Source organism: Ambystoma mexicanum, chromosome 4p, assembly GCF_040938575.1.
Source record: "Ambystoma mexicanum isolate Mex_15411 chromosome 4p, UKY_AmexF1_1, whole genome shotgun sequence".
NCBI classification, from domain to species: domain Eukaryota; kingdom Metazoa; phylum Chordata; class Amphibia; order Caudata; family Ambystomatidae; genus Ambystoma; species Ambystoma mexicanum.
In genome coordinates this window covers 38,909,977-38,914,976 of record NC_090927.1, presented here as the reverse complement: position 1 = coordinate 38,914,976, position 5,000 = coordinate 38,909,977, and the positions used below count along the sequence as shown (strand labels likewise).

At 45.6% G+C, this 5,000-nt stretch overlaps 6 non-coding genes across 6 annotated transcripts; all 6 read left to right on the top strand.

Annotated features, from left to right (window-relative positions):
• Positions 1-8: 8 nt before the first annotated feature.
• TRNAM-CAU (transfer RNA methionine (anticodon CAU)) lies at positions 9-81 on the top strand. The gene has a single exon. It is a non-coding gene; the product is annotated as a tRNA-Met (tRNA).
• Positions 82-348: 267 nt separating this feature from the next.
• On the top strand, positions 349-421 carry TRNAM-CAU (transfer RNA methionine (anticodon CAU)). Its single transcript has one exon. It is a non-coding gene; the product is annotated as a tRNA-Met (tRNA).
• Positions 422-2,642: 2,221 nt separating this feature from the next.
• TRNAM-CAU (transfer RNA methionine (anticodon CAU)) lies at positions 2,643-2,715 on the top strand. The gene has a single exon. It is a non-coding gene; the product is annotated as a tRNA-Met (tRNA).
• Positions 2,716-2,980: 265 nt separating this feature from the next.
• Positions 2,981-3,053, top strand: TRNAM-CAU (transfer RNA methionine (anticodon CAU)). Its single transcript has one exon. It is a non-coding gene; the product is annotated as a tRNA-Met (tRNA).
• A 264-nt stretch (positions 3,054-3,317) lies between these two features.
• TRNAM-CAU (transfer RNA methionine (anticodon CAU)) lies at positions 3,318-3,390 on the top strand. Its single transcript has one exon. It is a non-coding gene; the product is annotated as a tRNA-Met (tRNA).
• Positions 3,391-3,654: 264 nt separating this feature from the next.
• TRNAM-CAU (transfer RNA methionine (anticodon CAU)) lies at positions 3,655-3,727 on the top strand. The gene has a single exon. It is a non-coding gene; the product is annotated as a tRNA-Met (tRNA).
• The last annotated feature ends 1,273 nt before the right edge of the window (positions 3,728-5,000 follow it).

Genomic DNA, 5,000 nt, shown 5'->3' with positions numbered 1-5,000 from the left:
CCAGCAGAGCCTTCTTAGCGCAGTAGGCAGCGCGTCAGTCTCATAATCTGAAGGTCCTGAGTTCGAGCCTCAGAGAGGGCACAAGTGTTTTTTGTGTTTCAGCAAATTCAATTGGACATATCCTTTCTAAACATGAAGAGGAGCATGATGTTCAGTAGACCGCAACGCGGTCCTTGTGAATCACAGGATTGGATTCTTTACTGACGCAGAAAAGAAATATGATTGCCAAATACCAAAGAACCAATTGGGGCTAGCTGCGTTTTATTTGAATATTTCTATCTGGACTTTGTGAGTAGCGTGGTCTCAAATCATGCTCTCCACCAGGTTATCCAAAGAGCCTCCAACGGAGCCTTCTTAGCGCAGTAGGCAGCGCGTCAGTCTCATAATCTGAAGGTCCTGAGTTCGAGCCTCAGAGAGGGCACAAGTGTTTTTTGTTTCAGCAAATTCAATTGGACATATCCTTTCTAAACATGAAGAGGAGCATGATGTTCAGTAGACCGCAACGCGGTCCTTGTGAATCACAGGATTGGATTCTTTACTGACGCAGAAAATAAATATGATCGCAAAATACCATAGAACCAATGGGGCTAGCTGCATTTTATTTGAATATTTCTATCTGCACTTTGTGAGTAGCGTGGTCTTGGATCTGTTTCTCCACCAGGTTCTCCAAACATACTCCAGCCGAACCTGCTTAGTGCAGTAGGCAGCGCGTCAGTCTCATAATTTGAAGGTCCTGAGTTCTTTCCTCAGAGAAGGCAGGCCTCTTATGTTTCAGGTAATAACTTTTCAAAAACGTTGACAGAATGAGTACAATGTTTGGTATTTTGCAAATGTAAGCAGTCCCTGTGCAAACTTTCTGGCCCTGTGTTCCCACGCCTTCTCCTTGTGCCTTCCAGAGCCCATCAGGTGCACTATGAACTAATGGCAAAACATGGTTGTGCATATAAGGTTGATGCCGCACGAACCCCGCTATGGTTTTTCATATTAATAAGCCTCCGTGCAGTGTCCATCGCCGCCCTAGTGGCGTTATGGCTCTGTAGTTGGTCCGGATAAGCCCAGGGTACCCAGGCCGTAATCTGTAAAGGAAAGAAAAAGGTAAGTGGGGCCAACCAGTGGGGAAAAGAGGGGTCAGTTCAAACAAACAGGTTCTTTCGAATAGAGGTGGGGCAGTTTAAAATGATAAGGTTGCTGGTTGGGATAGCATGGGCGCATACTGATAGAGCCAACGTAGGTCTTTGAGCAAAGATTCAGGAAATAAGGATGGTACATTTTATGGTGTTAGATGCAGTGGGGCAGGTTTACATGAGGGCAGTTTCAGAGAATGAGCAAGTATTTCAAAATGTATTTTCTGGCTGTGTGAGGGACTTGAGAGGTCTTCAAGCAGACCCTTGGAGTATGTTTAAAGTCTCTCACAAAATAAACTCTAGAAAAGACAGGTGGGGCACCCAAGCCTAGCGGCCAAATAGTGAGGCGACTGCATGAAAGGCAAATGCGAAAAGAGGCAAAGAGGGGTAGCACAAGGGGATGCAGCCAATTTCGACACTTCTGTTTCTGGTGATTGTCTTGCCCCTGTGCCCACGAAAGGCTCTGGGGAACGCAGGCACAGTTGCGGCTCAGGCATGGACAGTCTGCAAGGCCCTCCTTCGGCATAATAAAAGTGCCCTTGTGAGCCTGGCTGTGTTTAAATCACACAGCAGGGAATGCAGCTTTCAACTTTCCCTCACTGGCCACGAACGGCCACGAACGGCCAGGTTCTATAGACCAAAAAGCTAGGAGGAACCCTGGCCACTTTTAAATGAGGGTGGGTTTTGAACTACAGTTCCTTCAGGAGCAAAGCCTGGATTGGCCTTCCTGGATGTTCCTGTGGCCCGCTGGATGCTTTAATGGGCTGGATAAAGCGTTCTGGAGGATGGAATCCTCTTGGGTTCAGTCTGGGAACTTCTGGGAGTTCATCTGCATAACCCAGCCCCGTCCACCCTTCTTGACCTGGCCGGCAGTTACCTTGCTCTGTTACTAGAGGGCGCGTTTGGACTCTCTTCATGAACCGTGTGCCTCACAGGTGTGATAATGATGTAGTTTGGGGTTTGTTTTTGTGGCATGCTACCTGTCACCAGCCGCAAGCAGATCAGCATGAGATCTGATGTCAAATAACAGCATAACAAACTGTGACATAATACAAACCTGACATAAGCGATGTAAGCAGCGAGTATAACGAAACCGGCTGAACGCACACAAGAAAACTAAATGATGGAAGTGGAAACACATAATTAATCATGCATATATATATAGGAAAGGAGCAAAACTCTCTGCAAATGGGAAAAAAAGCGACCTGCTTACAAAAGGGACTTTGGGGGAGGAGAATTAAAAACTGGTAAGAAAAAAGGGCTGAAAAGAGTTAGGTATATATCCAGCGAGGGAGGGGTTGGAAGTTTGTGGCATCTTACCTGTTTTGGAGCATATCAAAATAACTAGCTCAAAATTCAAGCATCGAAGGATGGGACTCTTGATTGATGAATGGAAGACATCTGAAGTACAAAACACTATACATTCAAGTGAAGCTTTTCAGATGGATCGTATTCTCTCTGGAGTTTTGAGTGTGGAGTTGTGTCACATAATCTTCATCAACAAATCATAAAATCGCAGCCTTCTTAGCGCAGTAGGCAGCGCGTCAGTCTCATAATCTGAAGGTCCTGAGTTCGAGCCTCAGAGAGGGCACAAGTGTTTTTTGTTTCAACAAATACAATTGGACATATTTTTTCTAAACATGAAGAGGAGCATGATGTTCAGTAGACCGCAACGCGGTCCTTGTGAATCACAGGATTGGATTCTTTACTGACGCAGAAAAGAAATATGATTGCCAAATACCAAAGAACCAATTGGGGCTAGCTGCGTTTTATTTGAATATTTCTATCTGGACTTTGTGAGTAGCGTGGTCTCAAATCATGCTCTCCACCAGGTTATCCAAAGAGCCTCCAACGGAGCCTTCTTAGCGCAGTAGGCAGCGCGTCAGTCTCATAATCTGAAGGTCCTGAGTTCGAGCCTCAGAGAGGGCACAAGTGTTTTTTGTTTCAGCAAATTCAATTGGACATATCCTTTCTAAACATGAAGAGGAGAATGATGTTCAGTAGACCGCAACGCGGTCCTTGTGAATCACAGGATTGGATTCTTTACTGACGCAGAAAAGAAATATGATCGCAAAATACCATAGAACCAATGGGGCTAGCTGCATTTTATTTTAATATTTCTATCTGGACTGTGTGAGTAGCGTTGTCTCAGATCTGGTTCTCCACCAAGTTCTCCAAAAATACTCCAGCAGAGCCTTCTTAGCGCAGTAGGCAGCGCGTCAGTCTCATAATCTGAAGGTCCTGAGTTCGAGCCTCAGAGAGGGCACAAGTGTTTTTTGTTTCAGCAAATTCAATTGGACATATCCTTTCTAAACATGAAGAGTAGCATGATGTTCAGTAGACCGCAACGCGGTCCTTGTGAATCAGAGGATTGGATTCTTTACTGACGCAGAAAAGAAATATGATCGCAAAATACCATAGAACCAATGGGGCTAGCTGCATTTTATTTTAATATTTCTATCTGGACTGTGTGAGTAGCGTTGTCTCAGATCTGGTCCTCCACCAAGTTCTCCAAAAATACTCCAGCAGAGCCTTCTTAGCGCAGTAGGCAGCGCGTCAGTCTCATATTCTGAAGGTCCTGAGTTCGAGCCTCAGAGAGGGCACAAGTGTTTTTTGTTTCAGCAAATTCAATTGGACATATCCTTTCTAAACATGAAGAGTAGCATGATGTTCAGTAGACCGCAACGCGGTCCTTGTGAATCAGAGGATTGGATTCTTTACTGACGCAGAAAAGAAATATGATCGCAAAATACCATAGAACCAATGGGGCTAGCTGCATTTTATTTGAATATTTCTATCTGCACTTTGTGAGTAGCGTGGTCTTGGATCTGTTTCTCCACCAGGTTCTCCAAACATACTCCAGCCGAACCTGCTTAGTGCAGTAGGCAGCGCGTCAGTCTCATAATTTGAAGGTCCTGAGTTCTTTCCTCAGAGAAGGCAGGCCTCTTATGTTTCAGGTAATAACTTTTCAAAAACGTTGACAGAATGAGTACAATGTTTGGTATTTTGCAAATGTAAGCAGTCCCTGTGCAAACTTTCTGGCCCTGTGTTCCCACGCCTTCTCCTTGTGCCTTCCAGAGCCCATCAGGTGCACTATGAACTAATGGCAAAACATGGTTGTGCATATAAGGTTGATGCCGCACGAACCCTGCTATGGTTTTTCATATTAATAAGCCTCCGTGCAGTGTCCATCGCCGCCCTAGTGGCGTTATGGCTCTGTAGTTGGTCCGGATAAGCCCAGGGTACCCAGGCCGTAATCTGTAAAGGAAAGAAAAAGGTAAGTGGGGCCAACCAGTGGGGAAAAGAGGGGTCAGTTCAAACAAACAGGTTCTTTCGAATAGAGGTGGGGCAGTTTAAAATGATAAGGTTGCTGGTTGGGATAGCATGGGCGCATACTGATAGAGCCAACGTAGGTCTTTGAGCAAAGATTCAGGAAATAAGGATGGTACATTTTATGGTGTTAGATGCAGTGGGGCAGGTTTACATGAGGGCAGTTTCAGAGAATGAGCAAGTATTTCAAAATGTATTTTCTGGCTGTGTGAGGGACTTGAGAGGTCTTCAAGCAGACCCTTGGAGTATGTTTAAAGTCTCTCACAAAATAAACTCTAGAAAAGACAGGTGGGGCACCCAAGCCTAGCGGCCAAATAGTGAGGCGACTGCATGAAAGGCAAATGCGAAAAGAGGCAAAGAGGGGTAGCACAAGGGGATGCAGCCAATTTCGACACTTCTGTTTCTGGTGATTGTCTTGCCCCTGTGCCCACGAAAGGCTCTGGGGAACGCAGGCACAGTTGCGGCTCAGGCATGGACAGTCTGCAAGGCCCTCCTTCGGCATAATAAAAGTGCCCTTGTGAGCCTGGCTGTGTTTAAATCACACAG